We start from the raw sequence: 16,601 nt of genomic DNA, 5'->3' as shown, positions 1-16,601 counted from the left end.
TTGCCTTCCTCTGCAGCATGGGTCACTTGCATGTTTAAACTAGAGTAAATGATGGACTTCTATAACTTGAAGTCTTTAAATCATGAGTTGAGAACTTCAGTAATTCAGCCAGAGGTATGGGTCTAGGAGGAGGGGGTTGTGCGGCCTGCACTGTGCAAGAGATCAAAGCTACTCAAACTGAGACTCGATGGCCACAGATGGCTCTTTAATTTGTCTCCTGCAGCTCTTTGCAACACATGATATTAAAACACTGTGATTTAATTATTAACCAGCCTAAATTATGAACTAATCAGGATGCCTTTACTGTCTTATTAACCAATTGTAGTTGATAAAATAATATTTTGTCAGTCATTTTGCTGGGAGAATTATATAAATATAGATATATTTCCTGTCATACTCTTTAAATATGAATATCTAGTAAATGAAACAATGAATTCACTACTCTTTGGGTAATCTTGATTGCTAAATTGACTCCTGAACCACTGAGGTGTGAGTATCACTGGATTAGATGATCATGATCATGTATTTCTGTCCATACTTTAAAATTTCACTCAGTTGTGAGCATATGTAAGTCCTATAAGCACGTAGCTCCTTGTGTAACATGTCCCGGGGCCATCTCAGTTTGGAGCAGAGAGCACACAACAAACTTCAAAACTATTTTTAGTGTTTTCCAGAACAATGTTCTGTATTTTGAGTACTAAATGGTTTTTTTGTTCAGAAACTATTCCATTTCCTGCAATTCTTTCATACATGTAGCTCAGAAGTCTTCAAATTGAGGGAGGTGCTATGAACCAGGATTAGATTCAAAGAGGCTGGAGGAATTAACTTTTCTGACTAAGAACCAAATGAGGATGAGGCCTAATGCTGCCATTATAAAAAAAAACTATTAAAATATTTTTGATTTTTACAGAATAAGAATGTTAGGGGGCTTATTCCTTCAGCCACTTACTTCCCTGGTCCTTCTCGCATGAACAGAGAGCAACAATACCCAAAGTCCAAAGGTGCAAACAATTCAATGTTTATTGGGGTGAACCACCAGCAAGCATGATTCCAGTTTCCTTCCTTAGTGTCCCCCTTCCCAGCTGTGACACCAGAGAGCCTTACCTGTGTCCCTGTTCCCATTCCCCCCCTTAGCAAAACATGATTCCAATTCCCCACCCCCATTCCCTGTTCCCATACCCCCCCTACTTCCTGATTGACTGCAGACAATATAGTAAAACTTGAGAACTGCTTAGCTATACCTTAACCAATCATTTTACTGAAATTTAACTAACCAATCCTAACATATTGTAACATGATTATTTAACCAATTATATCCCACCACCTTAATTAGTTTACACCCAGCAAAATTAATTATGCAGCAAACAGAAACAATCACAGAACCAGACACAGATTATACAGACAAACAATAGGGAAATGGGGACTACAGTGATAGAACAACACAGAAATGAGGATTTCACATCCCTTTCTCTGGAGGTGATAGGCATTATCAGGACAGGATTGTATTCCTAACAGCCCAATAGCACCTTATTTCAATGTGACTAGTTTGGAATGTGAGGAGGTGACCTGTCGCTTCCCAGCTTATGGCTGCCTCTGCTCCTTAGCCAAAGGCCTTAGCCTAAGAACAGGGCCTCAGACTGTGACAGTAAGAGAAGGCCCTTACACCGGCAGACAGTGATTTGGGGTCTTTCTTTTATACCTCTATAACTAGCTAAGTGATAAGAATACACCTAAATTCTTAGAGTATAGGCCTTTACAGACAGGCCTGAATATCTATATCCTAACAAAGAAGAAAACTAGTAGTACGGTACCAAGAGGAATGGGCAGATTCAACTTTAGTGCATAAGTCTTTGCAGGATTAGGACTTCACATTTTGAACAAATAATTATAATCAAAATGACAAAAAATAAATAAAAATTTGATATTTCAGGCGAATATTTCCAGGAGGTAGCAGATTATCAACATGTTTATAAAAGTGCAAAGGAATAACATTTCTTGTCTTGTTTTCTTCAATAAAATCATATGAAAATAAACATACTAAATGGAACTGCCTGTAGTTATTTCTCATCAGTTAATTTTTCAATTTGTAACATACCTCAGATTCTTTTGAGCCAATTTTTTTTTCTAATCCAGAAAACCTTTTTGTTTCCCATTGGCTGTGATTTCACCTTTAGTCCTTTAACTAGTACATGTGAGATTAATATTGCAGTTTTCAGGCCATTCTCTCTTTTGATCAGAAGTCCCAGCAAAATAACCAGTTGGTCATATGGAAGTTAATTCCCACTTATTGAAAACAGCCATATATATTGCACCTAATTCTGAACAGGGAAAGAAGCATCTTTTCATATTAATGTGAAGTGTAACACAGTAAATTCAAGTATAAATTCTAGAACTCATTCATCATTGCAGTGGGGTTTGTTGTATTAATTTAGATGAAATATATGGGCCCAAAGAATCAAAAGTGTTAACAAAACCCTGTTAATGTGCAACATCAAACAGTTTTAAACAATTTTTTGGGGTTTGGTATACAGAGACCTGCTTAGTACCATGGCAAACGCTGTAAAAATCCTTTTAATCTTTTATTGAAGAAGAAAAGAAGGAAAAACAGTTAAAGTAATGTAAAGGATTAAATACAGTTTTCATTTTAACAGCATCCCTTGTTCCCTTTCCCTTTAGCTGGAGAGAGCTTTTTAGAAGGAAAAAACTTATTGTTTGACAGTTTTTAGATGGTATTTAATATGGGAATAACTGCCCTTGAAGGGAAAAGAGGGGAAGCTAGTAGAGATGGGCTGGAGCTATTGTAATTGCTGTTGTTGTTAAAGTCTGATCCCATTTTCTGAATCTAGAAGACAAAACAAGACAAACACACACAAAAGGGCAGAGAACAGAACAACAAAGATAGTCAAGACAGCTTCTGTCTCTGGTGTTGACTTTCACCTGCAACTTCACAGCTGAAAAACACAGGCGCAGCACACGGTCTTATCAGCCACTCCAAGACCTGGAAAAATCCTACCAGCATCAGGCTGTTTAAGGCATTGCTTTCAGCTGCCTCATTAAAGGCTTACAGCAGTGTTGCAAAATATACAGTATTGGCCAGTTAAGCCAGATTCTTATTAGACAGAAGGAAACAGAAGAGGGATAGGAAAGAAAAGAAATAAGATTGGGAAGGAAAAGGACCCATGTGGGGGCATGGGAGAGCAGAGACTAAGGCCATATTTACACTACCACTTATGCTGGCAAAATTTATATCATATAGGAGTATGGGGAAAAAACACCCCATAGCGACATAAGGTACACTGGTATAATGTTGGGTTTAATTATGTTGACGAGAGATCTCTCTTCCGTCAGCATAGAGAGGCTACACGAGAGATCTTACTGCATCAGTACCGCCATGCTACTGTGTGCTCTCCAGTGTAGATATAGCCAAAGTATCATGTCCTAGATGGTATTTGGAATTCAGCCAGAGCCGGTGGAGGTGCCAGTGTTATCTGGGTCCCTGTCTTTGGCCTGGGCTAGTCAGGACATCTTTCAGTATTGAGAAAGGTCCAGAGTCCCAGGAGATCGTGGGGGTGGTAGCCAGGAGGGTGAAACTCACTCCAGTAGCCAATTTTTCACCCCAACTCTCTTCCTTTAAGGACCCCAAAAGGAAATGATGGGTGAAATACCCCATCCCCTCAATATTTTGTGCACCGGTTAGGCCTAGTACCTGACACACCAATTTTGGCTCACTTATTTTCAGTCTAACACTGTCTTGTTTATCAATATGATTTTAACACAGTCCTTGAATTATATCATTAGGCCTTTTAGTTTGGACTAATTCCATTTTTCTGTCCCCTTTTCACACCTTGTCCATCAACATTTGTTGTTATAGGTTATTGTGACATCTTATGAATTTATACTTACTTCTTACAGTTGAGCTAACAATTAGGATAAATTTGTAGGCCCAATAATCACAATAGGTGTCAAATTCATTTGGAAGAGAGGGCTGAATTCTGTGTTTAATTATATCCATGTGTTGAGGTACAAATTCAGGACTACATACTCTCCTCACAATGCACAATGGATTGCTTACTGATATCAGTGGGAGGTTCGCACAAATATCCCGGGGAGAATTTGTCCTTTATGTATTAACTAAGTTTTTAGTTATTTATTATTTATTCAGTGAGAAAATATGGTCCCCTTTGGCCACTGCTATTCCAGGCCTTTTTGTCTTCTTTTCCCATCTTTCTTTCTTTGATTCCCTCTCCCTCCCCTGTCTTTGTGAGTCTCTTCTGTTCTTTCCTCTGTATTTCCTTTTTGGTAGGAACTCCTTATTCCCAGTCCCTGGAGACTTCCCTCTCATCCTCTTCCTCATTCTGTTTGTTAAAATGATTAGTAATGAAATAGTTCATGTTAACACTGAACTGTCATTATTGGACCATCAACACTAAAGCATTTGCATCCATTATGCTCAGTTCACATTTGGAAGGCTCATCTCTGCAGCCAAGAGGGCTAGAACTAATTAAAATTAAATGTTTTTAAAATTAAAGCTGCTACTCTCCACAGTCTGTGGATCACATAAATACACCTTTCAGGCCATTTGTTTCACACCCTTGCACTAAGGAAGGATAAATGATGCCAGTCCAAGAGTCAGATTCTGAGAGCTCCTGAACACTCTCAACTCCCTTTGACTTCAGCATCTCTCAGAAGTTGGCCCTAAATGAGTTAACATTGCAAATGATGACGACTGAGGCTGTAAACGTCTCAGTGAATTAGAAACACAAAACAAAATCCTTTGTCTCAAGCATTAGGACCCAACCTTGCAGTCTTTGTTTGGAGAAAATCCTGGTTGATTTTAAGAATCTCTAGTGACTGTCAGACCTTTTCAGTAGAAGTTTTGCCTGTGTAAGCACTGCAAGATTGGACCTGAAGGTGTAAAGGAATGATCAACTTTATTTATCCATTTATTTAGCCATTAGGTGGCAGATTAAAGATCTCTTAAAGGGAATGCATCTTCATACATCTCTCTGGGATGCAAGCTATGTAACAAGTCCATATCTGGTACATGACATGGTGGGAAGGCAGCCTAACCGGTGCCAGAAGAAAACAGAAAGAGAAGGAAAGCAGCAAAGGTTGCAAGCAGAACAGGGGAAAAAAATCAACATTTGCAGAATAGCTCTATATGCCATCCTTCAATGCCCCCAGAGAACTTCACCATGGATAGACCTTCAAAATGGATAGACTAGAAGCAGCATTTTGCAAGATTCCGCATTGCAGCCAAACTCCACAAGGAAACCAGAGATGTTCAGGTATCCTCTATAAGTTATGCTAAGGGAAGCAGGCAGAGCATATCTTTAAATCTTTTGCCTCTACTGAAGAGTCACAAAAATAACTATGAAAGGGTCCGGTTATGTTTGATGAATACGTTATACTTCAGAGAAATGTGGTTTATGAAATGGCATGTTTCCATCAGAGAATTCAACAGAATTAGGGGAATCTGTTGAATCTTTTATCAGTGCTTTACGTGCATTGGCAGAAAACTGATTTGGGGCCTGTAAAACATGAAAATATTAGTGATAGATTGCTAATTGGCCTTACAGAAGATTGTCTTTCACAGCAGCTACAGTTAAAAACACACTTAACTCTACACACAGATATTCTAATAGCAAAGAAGTCTGAACTTGTGAAGCAGCAAAACAAACTTGCCAAACCAGAAACTATTTTAGATGCAGTAAACAGACACAGCATGAATGCTAAAAGTCATTATCATAAAACCTCTGAGGCAAGGAGAGAGAGCTCTGAAGCTAACTATAAAGCCTTTCAGACTAAACACACAAGATATGGGAAAACTCATAGCCTAAGAAATGTGCATCCAGCCAAAGGTGCAAGATGTAATGAATGCACAAAATATGGACACTTTGCAGCTGTTTGCTGTACTAAGGCAACCAAGAAGCTGACTAATATTACAGACAATCAAGAGCCAGTGTTTCTGAGATCTACCACATGTCCTGACACAGGGCCTGCCTGGAAAGGAAAATTGAATATCCATGGAAAAACTATTGACTTGATAGTCATATCAGAAGGGATTTACAATGACCTGCAACTTTTCCCGGAGCTTAAATCACCTGACACAGCCCTGACTAGCTCTGGAGGTATTCTGAACGGCATGGGCCAGTTCACCACAGAAACAACTTACCAGGACAAAAGTTTTGCATTCAGAGTGTATGTGATCAAAGACCAACAGCCTTGTCAGCTGCAGTGTGGAAGCCATTATGGGCCTTGTGAGAAAGGTGGAAGAACTTGATGGAGTATTTAGTGATATTGGACTTTTGAAAGGAGTTCTAGTGCAAATAACCTTAAGAGACAATGCTGAACCATATAGCATAAGTACATCTTGCAGAATTCCTATCCCACTGTTTCATAAAATGGAAACTGAGTCCAAGAGAATGGAACAGATTGGTATAATTGAGAAAATCTCTGAGCCAGCAGCCTGGTGTGCCCCAATAGTACCAGTTATAAAGAAAAATGAAAAAAATGCAAATCTGTGTGGAAGCAGCTGTGAAAGAAAAATATATCCTCCCAGGACAGGATAACTTCCTCCCCAAAGTCAAAGGATCTAGAGTATTCTCCAAGCTGCATTCCTTGAATGGATTCTGGCAAATTCCTTCAGCCACATAGAGTGCTAAACTGAGTACATTTGTCACACCTTTTGGAAGATTTTGCTGTAGAAGATTGCCTTTCAGGATTACCAGTGCACTTGAAATTTTCCAAAGAAATGTGGCAGAACTGTAAATGAACACAAATGGGGTTGTAGTTTTGATGTATGTTTCTTCAGTGAAAGAATACAACAAAACTTTCAATGAAGTTCTAAGCCTATTCAGTTTGTCTCACCTAAAGCTAAACAAGGAAAAATGCCGTTTCTGCCTACCCCAAACTAAGTTTTTGAGACAAACAATAAACAAAATGTAATCAGTCCTAGCCCTGAGAAAGTAAAAGCAGTCTGAGAACTTAATCCACCAACAAATGCACCAGAACTGAGACATGTACTGAGGATGGTAAATTACAAGACCTTCCTACAGTGACAAAACCACTCAATGAACTATTAAGTCCAATGCATCACTTAAGTCCAATGCATCGGGCCGAGGGACGTAGTGGCCGCCACTTCCAGCAGCTCCCATTGGCCTGGAGCAGTGAACTGCGGCCACTGGGAGCAGCGATAGGCCGAACCTGCGGACGTGGTAGGTAAACAAACCAGCCCGGCCCGCCGGGGGCTTTCCCTGCACAAGCGGCGGAACAAGTTTGGGAACCACTGCCCTAATGTATTGAAGGAACACTAAGGAAGTGACAAGAGACTACTTTGTGGTACGTGCACTATTAAGCGAGTCAAATAGACTCATGATTAAAGGTGACTGCATTATAATTCCAAACTAAATGAGAGGAGAAATCCTAGATCTCATCAATGAAGGACATCAAGGCCTACCTAAATGTTGTGAAAGAGCCAACCAGTCAATGTGCTGGGTGGGCATCAGTGAGGACATAACAAATAAAGTATCTGCATGTGGACATTGCAGAACTAACAGATTAACACAACACAAAGATCCTTTAATAACTACACCTGTACCAGAAGGATCTGGGAAGAGGCTAGCTGCAGATTTATGTGCATTCAGAGGACATCATGACCTAGTTGTAATGGATTATTTTTCCAGGTATATGGAAATAATGTACTTGAAAGACATAACATATTGCAGTGTTATTGAAAAATTTAATGCACTTTTGCTCATTTCAGTATTCCAGAACAACCAATGATGGACAATGGACCACAATTCACTGCACTGGAATGTAAGTCATTCCAAATGAAATAGTATTATTATCCATAATACTAGCAGTCCACATTGCCCACAAGTGAATGGAGAGTCAGAGAGAGATGAACAGACAGGAAAATCCTACAGTTGGAAAATCCATTTCTTGGTCTTCTCAGGTACAGATCAACAACACAACTCCTGATGGGAAGACAACTCAGATTCTTTTCCAAAGTCAGAACAGTAAATCTATCTCCAAAGTGGCCAGATATGAAGAAATTAGCTATATCAGATCAAAAGGCAAAAAGAGCTTATAAACACTTTTACAACAGGCATCACTCAGTTAGAGAACTGCCAGATCTGGTGACCATGTTTGTGACAAACTGGATGGAGAAAAAGGATGGAGAATTCCAGCTATTGTAAAGAAAAAGAATTCATTTCCCAGATCCTATGTGATTGAGACCAACAGTGGAATGTTCAGCAGAAACTGTCAACATCTACAAGATGTCTGTTAGAAAGAACAATCAACAGGTGGTGGATGTGGACCAAGAAGAAGACTCAGATTCCAAATCAACCACAGCCAGTCATTGCAACTAACGGACAGCCAGATGACAAAGTTGTTATGCGTGCAGGTCGTGTACTTAGAAAACCAGTGTGATTCAGCTTAACAGACTGATCTGTACTGAACTTTAAAAATAGTTTGATAGTATAAATTTGGTAAATGGTAGGAATGTAAAACTTAAAGGGGGAGATGCAATGGAATGTTAAACTGTGTTATAATGTTTAGCCACTAGCTAGCACCATGTGTAACATACCTTATCTGAGCTGAGAACAGCCATAGCTGGCAGCGTATTGAAGATATCTAAAGGCAACACATTGTCATGTGTCTTTCTGGGTGGAAGCTCTGTAACCAGTCCATATCTGATACATGACATAAGGTTTTTTTCTTTTGTTCTGAAGTGCCTTGAAATTAAGTTTAAAAAAAGAGATTTGTATTTACATTTTTAAATTCCTGTCATTAACTTGGTGAATGATGTAAGGAAACTTATTATTTCTATTACAGTAGCACTTGGAGGCTCCACCCAAGATTGGTACCCCATTATGCTAGGTGCTGTACAAACACATAGGCTATGTCTACATTTGAGCTGGGAGGTGTGATTCCCAGCTTGTGTAGATCTACCTACACTAGCTCTGCTCAAGCTAGCTCACTAAAAATACCAGTGTAGTTGGGATAGCACAGGAGGCAGCTCGGGCTGGCTACCTGAATACATCCCATCCTGGCCCCTAGGTCCATACTCAGGCAGATAGCCCAAACCACTGCCTGTACTACTCTGGCTACACTGCTATTTTTAGCATCTAACAATTTTAACAATCAAATCTCCCAGCTCACATAGATGCTAAATGTTGACTTAGCCATAATGAGAGACGGTTCCCATGTTAAAGAGCTTTCAATGTAAGGCCCTGAGCCTGAAATACTTAGACATCTGTATAATTTTACATGAGAGTAGTCCTATAGACTCCCCCCAGATACTGGTCCCAATCTCCCTGTCCAGCCAGAATCTTTGGGGAAATTTAGCTTCAAAGCTCCAGCAAGTCTCTACTGAGCATGTACAAACTGAGACTTTTCAGAGGCTTATAACTTGACCAAATTTGGGTGAATTTTCACTTGGATAGCAAAAGACAGATCCCCACAAAAAGCCAATTCCCCTGCCAAATTTCAAGTCTCCATATCAAAGCATGAGAGCCCTCAAGCTTCCCAAACAAAAGTTGGTTACATTATTTTGCCATGTTAAAAAATTCTATTTTCCATAGCCTCATTCTCAGGAAATGCCTAAATTGTTTTGCCTGAAACTTTCCAGAATAATTCAGTTTGAGACATACACCAAGCTGTAAAAATGTCAGCCCTAATGGTTAAAACTTGGCAAAGTTATAAGCAACTGAAAACAGCATAGGTGCTGGAACTAGGTGTACTGCCATACCCCCTGGCTTGAAGCGGTTTCGATCATATACAGCACTTACAGTTTGGTTCAATGGCTCTCAGTACCCCCAAGATAAAAATTGTTACAGCACCACTGGAAAACAGGATCTCATAAAGGAAATGTCAGGCAACCTTAATAATAGAGGGTGCTACCATCTGTGCCAATAATAATAACATAATCCTGTATTAGAGATAAGGAAATTTGGTGTTAATACAGTCAAAACTACACTGAGAACCACCTTCAATAGACAAATTCATGTTTTCAGTGACCACTTAAGAGGTGTTTCCAGAATAATTTTATCTGAATGTTTATTAAAGACCATTTTCTACTAGCCCACTGACTTTTGCAGAACCCTTATGTGGCAATTTAAGACAGGTATATGAATTTCATAATAAATACATATAACATTTTGCACTATTCTAACACCTTTCATTAGAGAAACTCAAGACATCAGTCTATCAACAAGTGGTAACTAAGGTCCCTATACCCAAACCTTTACTCATGTAGGAGTATTCATGGGAATGAAGATGACACGTGTTAGTATTAGTAATGGTTTCGACAATCAAGCAGACCCTAATACTATACCATTCAATACAATTCAGCTTTATTTGGGAGAGCATTTTGTGCACCATCTGTATCCCCAGATGCCTTACATAATGAAATGAAGAAGATGCAACACTATAATATAAAAAACCAGAAGTGGAGGGAGAGAAAAGTGAGGCCAGAGATGTTTTCAGGTGAAATTTGAAAACAGGGGCTGTGGTGAGAGACTCCTCCAGATTACAGGGACTGCAGAGGAGAAGGTTCTTGTGCCAACAGTAGGGAGGCTCTATGAGGGGAAAGGTGCTAAATGAAGGCAGGGAGCAGAGTTCAACCTACAGGCATGCAAGAAGTTAGATGGGTTGAGGTCATCTGCTGTAGGGTTGCCACCTTTGAAAGGCAAAAAAAAAAAAGGCACCCCTCACAAGGCAAACCCATCACAACGCAAACCCCCAACCACAAGGCAACTCTGCAACCCCCACTTCAATAGCCACTTATAGTATCTAGAAGCAGGTGTTCTCAGGAAAAAAATGTTGGTGGCCTCACAGTGCGGCCACCAACTCTTGCTGGTGGCCACTCTCACACTTTTTCCTAAAATACTTAATTAGCTTTAGAGAAAACAAATAAATATGCACATATACACGTCCAAATCATTGTAATTTATTTATTGCTAACTAGTAAGTCTGTTGTGAAAAGTGATATTAACAAACTTACAAGTATCACTTTTCACAGAAGACTTACTCAGCCCTGCCAAGCCTGGGGACAAATTAAGCCCTGGATTGGGGGTCAGGGAAGCAGCAGGGGCTGGAGCCCAAAGCCCCGCAGATGGAGGCTGGGCCATGCCACTGAGCAGCTACAGCCCAGGGCTGGAGCCCGAAGCCCTCAGCCAGAACCTGCTGCCCCACCACCCCAGGGCTGAAGCCCAAAGCCTAAGCCCCACTGCCCCTGGGAAGATGGGGAATTCACTGGCTGCCTTCTCCTTCGGCATTGAACCCCAGGTGTCTCCAAAGGGGGGCAGGGCTCAACCACTGCTGGCGGCCCCAGCAATCAACACCAAGGCAGTGCATCCGGAGAGCAACAGGGAGTCGGAGGGGCTGCTATATTGCCCCCCCATCACAGCCCAGAAGGCTGTGGCCGCAAGAAAAGCCCCTGGTGGCCGCATATGAGAAACGCTGATCTAGAGCGAGAACACATATAGATAAGATGGATAACGTTGCATGTCTCCTCACTCTTGGGTGACTCAAACCCTCTCTTACACCCATGCACAGCATGCTTGCATGTTGGTGGGCAGACAACTGCTGTATTATCCACAGTTTATCGCTTAAACTGCAGAAGTGGGAACACTGTATCATCTTTAGCTAGACACAGAAACTTTTAAGGTAAGAGATCCCAGTGTATTGTGATAATGCAAATTTTTAGCCCCACGTAAAAACCACAGCAGCTTAAATTATTTTTTTGGCAACTAGCAAATCCATTAAAAAAAAAACCACCGGCCAGATTGGTCAAATACTGGCCAGGTGGTAACCCTAATCTGCTGTGGTCCCATTGGGATGCTCAGGCACAGGGGCTTGGCCCAAGACACAGAAAGGAAAGGTCAGAGCAGGAAAGGAGCTCCCAGTCTCCCCAACACACTAGCTGATGGGGGGGGGGTAAAGGGAGCAATTACCCATGGGCCCCTGCCGCCGCCACTGCCATGGTAACAGCGGCAGCTGGGAGCCCCAGGCCCTTTTAAATTGCCAAGGCAGGCCACAGGGCTCCTAGTCCATGTGGGTTGGTACCAGCAGCGGTGAAGACAGCCAGGTGGGCATGTGGAAGCCCTGGCTGTGCCAGAAAAGTGCACTCAGCCGCGCAACCTGCAGCTCGCTGGGCACCAGCCAGTGCAGGCACAGCACCACCCAAATGTCAGGCAGACTGTGTCCGTGCGGCTTGTGCGCGTATGTACCAGCTGCCGCACATAGTCCAGCTCCGTGCCCATGTGGTGAGGCCACACTGGGCCAGCATGGGGCCCGGCTCCAGCTTGCCCTGTACAATGCGCAGCGGCAGCCCATTGGCTGTTCTGCCCTGCTTCCCGGAATTGCTGTGGCCTGGCCAGTTTGCCCCTCCCAGAGAGGGCCGGATTAACTTTTTGTGGGCCCGGCACCAAACATATCTGTGGGCCCCCATTGGGGAAATAGGGCTCGTGATGGGGGCCAGTCCGCAGAGCGAGGGGCTGGTTGAGGGCAATGAGGCACAGCGCAGCAGGAGTGGCCCCACGCAGCCCAGCACAAGGGCACTGTTTACAAACCCACAACTGCTAGACGCACACTGGCTCGCCCAGCCCTACACTGCCAGCATGCCCCTTCTACACTGCCCTCCTGCCCAGTGCCCTGCCCTTATGCCCAGCACCCCCTCACCTACAGACTTCCCCCACAGATCCCTATGCCCAATGCCCCTGGACCCACTATGCCCAGCACCTCCTGCCCAGACACCCCTCCCGTTGACTTCCCACCACAACTGCACAGCACCATGCATATGATACCCCCTGCCCAGCTCCCACACCCAAAGATCCCTACTGTCCAGCACCCCCTTCATAATTCCACCATCACAGCTGTACAGCGCCCCATATTCCTGAGGGAATTCTACATCGAATTCTGTGCATAATATTTTAAAATTCTGTAATTTTTTTTTTGTACAATAAATAAATGTGGAAGTTCCACCATGGCAGTGGGGAGCACAGGACACTGAGGTGGGAGAATACCCCGCAGGACAGGGACTTGGCAGTGAGGCTGAACCTGACCTTGACACAGCACAAGAGCCATGCCTACCACAGAAACTTGCCAGATGTGGGCAGGGAGGCTCAGCCTGGCAGCAGGATCCAAGTGCAGAGGGACTTAGCGTGGGGGAATTCAGATGAGGGTAAGATGGTTCTGTGTGGGGCAGTCTGGGTGCAGGCAGCTCAGTGTGGGATCTGGATGCACAGGGAGGTTCCAGGTGCAGGGGCAATGGGAGTCTGCAGGGGGAACCAAGTGAAAGTGATTGGAGCTCGGTTTGGGGGGGGGCGTAGGTGGTTGGGGCTCAGTGAGGAGGGTGTTTGGGGGGAGGCTCATCAGGGTGGTACAGATGCAGGGGAGTTGGGGCTTGTCAAGGTGAGGGTTTGATCAGCCTGCTTAACAGGGGAGTCCTAGCTGTTGCCAAGGCAATCCGCATGCTAGGCCCCCGCTTCCCCTATCTCCTTCTCTTCCCCATCCCATCATAGGTGCTGACTTTTGGTTTTGCCAGTGGGTGCCGCATCCCGGCTCTGCCTGCTCCCCCAAGACCCTGGCCCCACCCCTTCCTGCCCCCGCTCTGCCCCCTCCCCCAGATTCCCTCCCACTCACTCCTTTCTGCCCCCTCCTGCCTTAAGGGCAAGGTGTGTGTGTGTTTGGGGGGGGGGGCCTCAGCTCCCCCCAACTGGCAATTTTCAGTATATTTATGCACTTTTCATATTCTATTTATTGAATGTGTGTCTGTCATTGGTATCTTAACGTCATCATTAAAATAGTAATGAACTACATAATTACATTATCATGAATTACAGTGTATTAAAATCATTACACTCAGCTACAAGCTGTCTTCACTAACAGCCCAGTTTATAGACATTACTTTGACTCTGCTTCACACCTGCTTGGGGCCTCTTTGGGAGCTGCGGGCCACTGATGGCAGTGGAAAAGTGGCAGCTGCGAGGGACAAGCAGTGGGGAGACTTCCCCCTCTCTTGTTTCTTCTCTAAGTCCTTGCTCCCCTTCCTGATGTTTCCCCCTTCTTACTTCCCATCCATGTCCCTTTCCCCATCTCTCTCTCTACTCCCCCCTCCTGGTGGCTCGGTCTAGTGCCTGGCCCACCCATACACTCAAAGCGCAGAGGAGGCTCCCTCTCCTTGGGGTAGGAAGGGTTGCCTAGTGGTTAAGGCACAGCCCTGGGGGCCAGGTGTTCTGGGTTTGGTTCTCTGCTCTGCCACAGACTCCCTGCTTAGCCTTGGGAAAGTCACGTCACCTCCGCGTGCCCTAGATCCCACCTGCCAAATGGGGCCAGTACTGACCCTGCCTCCTCGGCTAAATCCATTCATGGCTGTGTCAAGATGGGGGAAATGACCATACCAAGGCGGATAGATTTGAGCTGAATTTCTCCACAGCCCTGAGAATGAGAGCCAGCTCCACACAGGGGGGAACGGGAGAGAGGGGGGCTCAGGCCAGCTCGGCACAGAGGGGGGTCGGCGCTTCAGCCCCGGAGCTTCTGCCGGGGTCCGGCCTTCCTCTCCCCCAAGCTCCTGCCGGGGTCGGGGCTTCTCCCCGCAGAGCCCTCCCTTCCCGCTCTCCACTCGGCCAGGCACTGACCCTACGAGGCCAGCAGCAGCCGCCCCCTTGCTCCAGTGACCGGGGCGGCCCGGGCCAGCCAGGCTCTCCGCCTGCGCTTCCCCCTGCCGCCGCTAGATGTCGCCCCACGCCAACGGGCTCAGGGCCTCAGCCCCCGCCCCCGGCAGATAGGAGGCCGCGAGCCGCCATCTTCTCGCAGGCGTCTTGACCCGGGCGGCGTGCGGGGCTGCGGGTTAGCGGAGCCCGTGCGGTAAGTTTGACATGGGGAAGGGGCCGCTGCCGCCCGCTAGCTCCGACGGCAGGGGACGGGGCAGCTTGGAGACGGGGGGGGGTCGTCTCTGGGCTCCCTCTACAGGGGGCGGGACACTACTTCCCCCCCTCGGGACAGTGCCGTGGCGGGCAGGAGTGTTCCCGCCCCTCCGGGGGTGTCCTGGGCGGCGTGGGGGGAGCTTTACTTCCTCCCCCCCAGCCCCTCCTGAGCAGGGCACGCCCGGGAGGGCGGGGCAGAGACTCTGATCCTCACCCCCCTTCTCAGTGGGGTTCCCCCGGGGGGGGGGGCAGGGACTCTCATTTTCGCTACTGCTGGTGCAGCGTCAACTACATCACACATTTTTTTTTTTTTGGTGGTTTTTCAAGCCCCCCCCCCCCCCGACCCACCAACCCACACACCCACCCACCCACCTTGTAATACTTTGTAATATGGAAACAAACATGTAAAATTAAAGGACCCACAAATCTTCGGGCGTTACCTGATTTATGGACACCCCCTAAGATCCAGCTTGAGTCCCCCAGGGAGTTCTGTTACCTGGATAAACTGGAGCCATCCTAAGGTTCCCTCACTTCTCATCTCCCCCATTTCCAGCTGTGGCATAGGGGTATAGAGCCCTCGGGATTTATCTCCATCCGAAATTGCAGGGTTATGTTGGACTTGGCACATGTCTCGCCTATCGCTTTACTGCATTAACCAGTGTGTGTGTGTGTGTATATATATATATATATACCGGAAAGGGAGAGGAATTATTTATGCTCATGACCAATGTGGACACAAGAACAAATGGATATAAACTGGCCTCCAGGAAATTTAGGCTAGAAATTAGACGAAGGTTTCTAACCATCAGAGGAGTGAAGTTTTGGAACAGCTTTCCAAGGGAAGCAGTGGGGGCAAAAGATCTATCTGGCTTTAAGATTAAACTCAATAAGTTTATGGAGGAGATGGTATGATGGGATAACATGGTTTTGGTAATTAAATATTCATGGTAAATAGGCCCAATGGCCTGTGATGGGATATTAGATGGGGTGGGATCTGAGTTACCCAGGAAAGAATTTTCTGTAGTATCTGGCTGATGAATCTTGCCCATATGCTCAGGGTTTAGCTGATCGCCATATTTGGGGTCGGGAAGGAATTTTCCTCCAGAGCAGATTGGAAGAGGCCCTGGAGGTTTTTCGCCTTCCTCTGTAGCATGGGGCACGGGTCACTTGCTGGAGGATTCTCTGCTCCTTGAAGTCTTTAAACCACGATCTGAGGACTTCAATAGCTCAGACATAGGTGAGAGGTTTTTCGCAGGAGTGGGTGGGTGAAATTCTGTGGCCTGCGTTGTGCAGGAGGTCGGACTAGATGATCAAAATGGTCCCTTCTGACCTTAGTATCTATGAATCTAAGTATATAATGCATTGCATGCCATTTGTCCACACGTCTGGAGTACACCTGACTTTTCAACCTCATTTATGCCTCTGGTTTATCTGTACTTGTGTGTCTCCCTATTGGCTTGTAGCTCATTTAAGGGTAAGGTCATTTAAAGAGTTGCTTTTCTTCCTGTTAATCTTCCGGACCTGAAAGGTTGAAGAGTTATAACAGTAATACTTCTGTATATGCAGCTGTTTATCAAATATTATGGATATTTATTAAATAGCTAAAATGAAGAGGATTAAAGTAGCAAGTAAAATAGTATGAAATCACAAGCAAACTGGTGTGTG

General features: G+C 44.8%; 1 protein-coding gene across 1 annotated transcript in view; it reads left to right on the top strand.

Moving 5' to 3' along the window:
- Nucleotides 1-14,757: 14,757 nt before the first annotated feature.
- LOC102939941 (X-linked inhibitor of apoptosis) overlaps nt 14,758-16,601 on the top strand; it is a 48,749-nt gene continuing 46,905 nt past the window's right edge. The window contains exon 1 of the mRNA XM_037908425.2: nt 14,758-14,877. The gene's annotated coding sequence lies outside the window, so the exon portion shown is untranslated. The remainder of the gene's footprint in view (nt 14,878-16,601) is intronic.

The sequence above is a fragment of the Chelonia mydas genome, chromosome 9 (assembly GCF_015237465.2).
Source record: "Chelonia mydas isolate rCheMyd1 chromosome 9, rCheMyd1.pri.v2, whole genome shotgun sequence".
Classification (NCBI taxonomy): domain Eukaryota; kingdom Metazoa; phylum Chordata; order Testudines; family Cheloniidae; genus Chelonia; species Chelonia mydas.
This window is presented reverse-complemented; position numbering and strand designations above follow the sequence as displayed.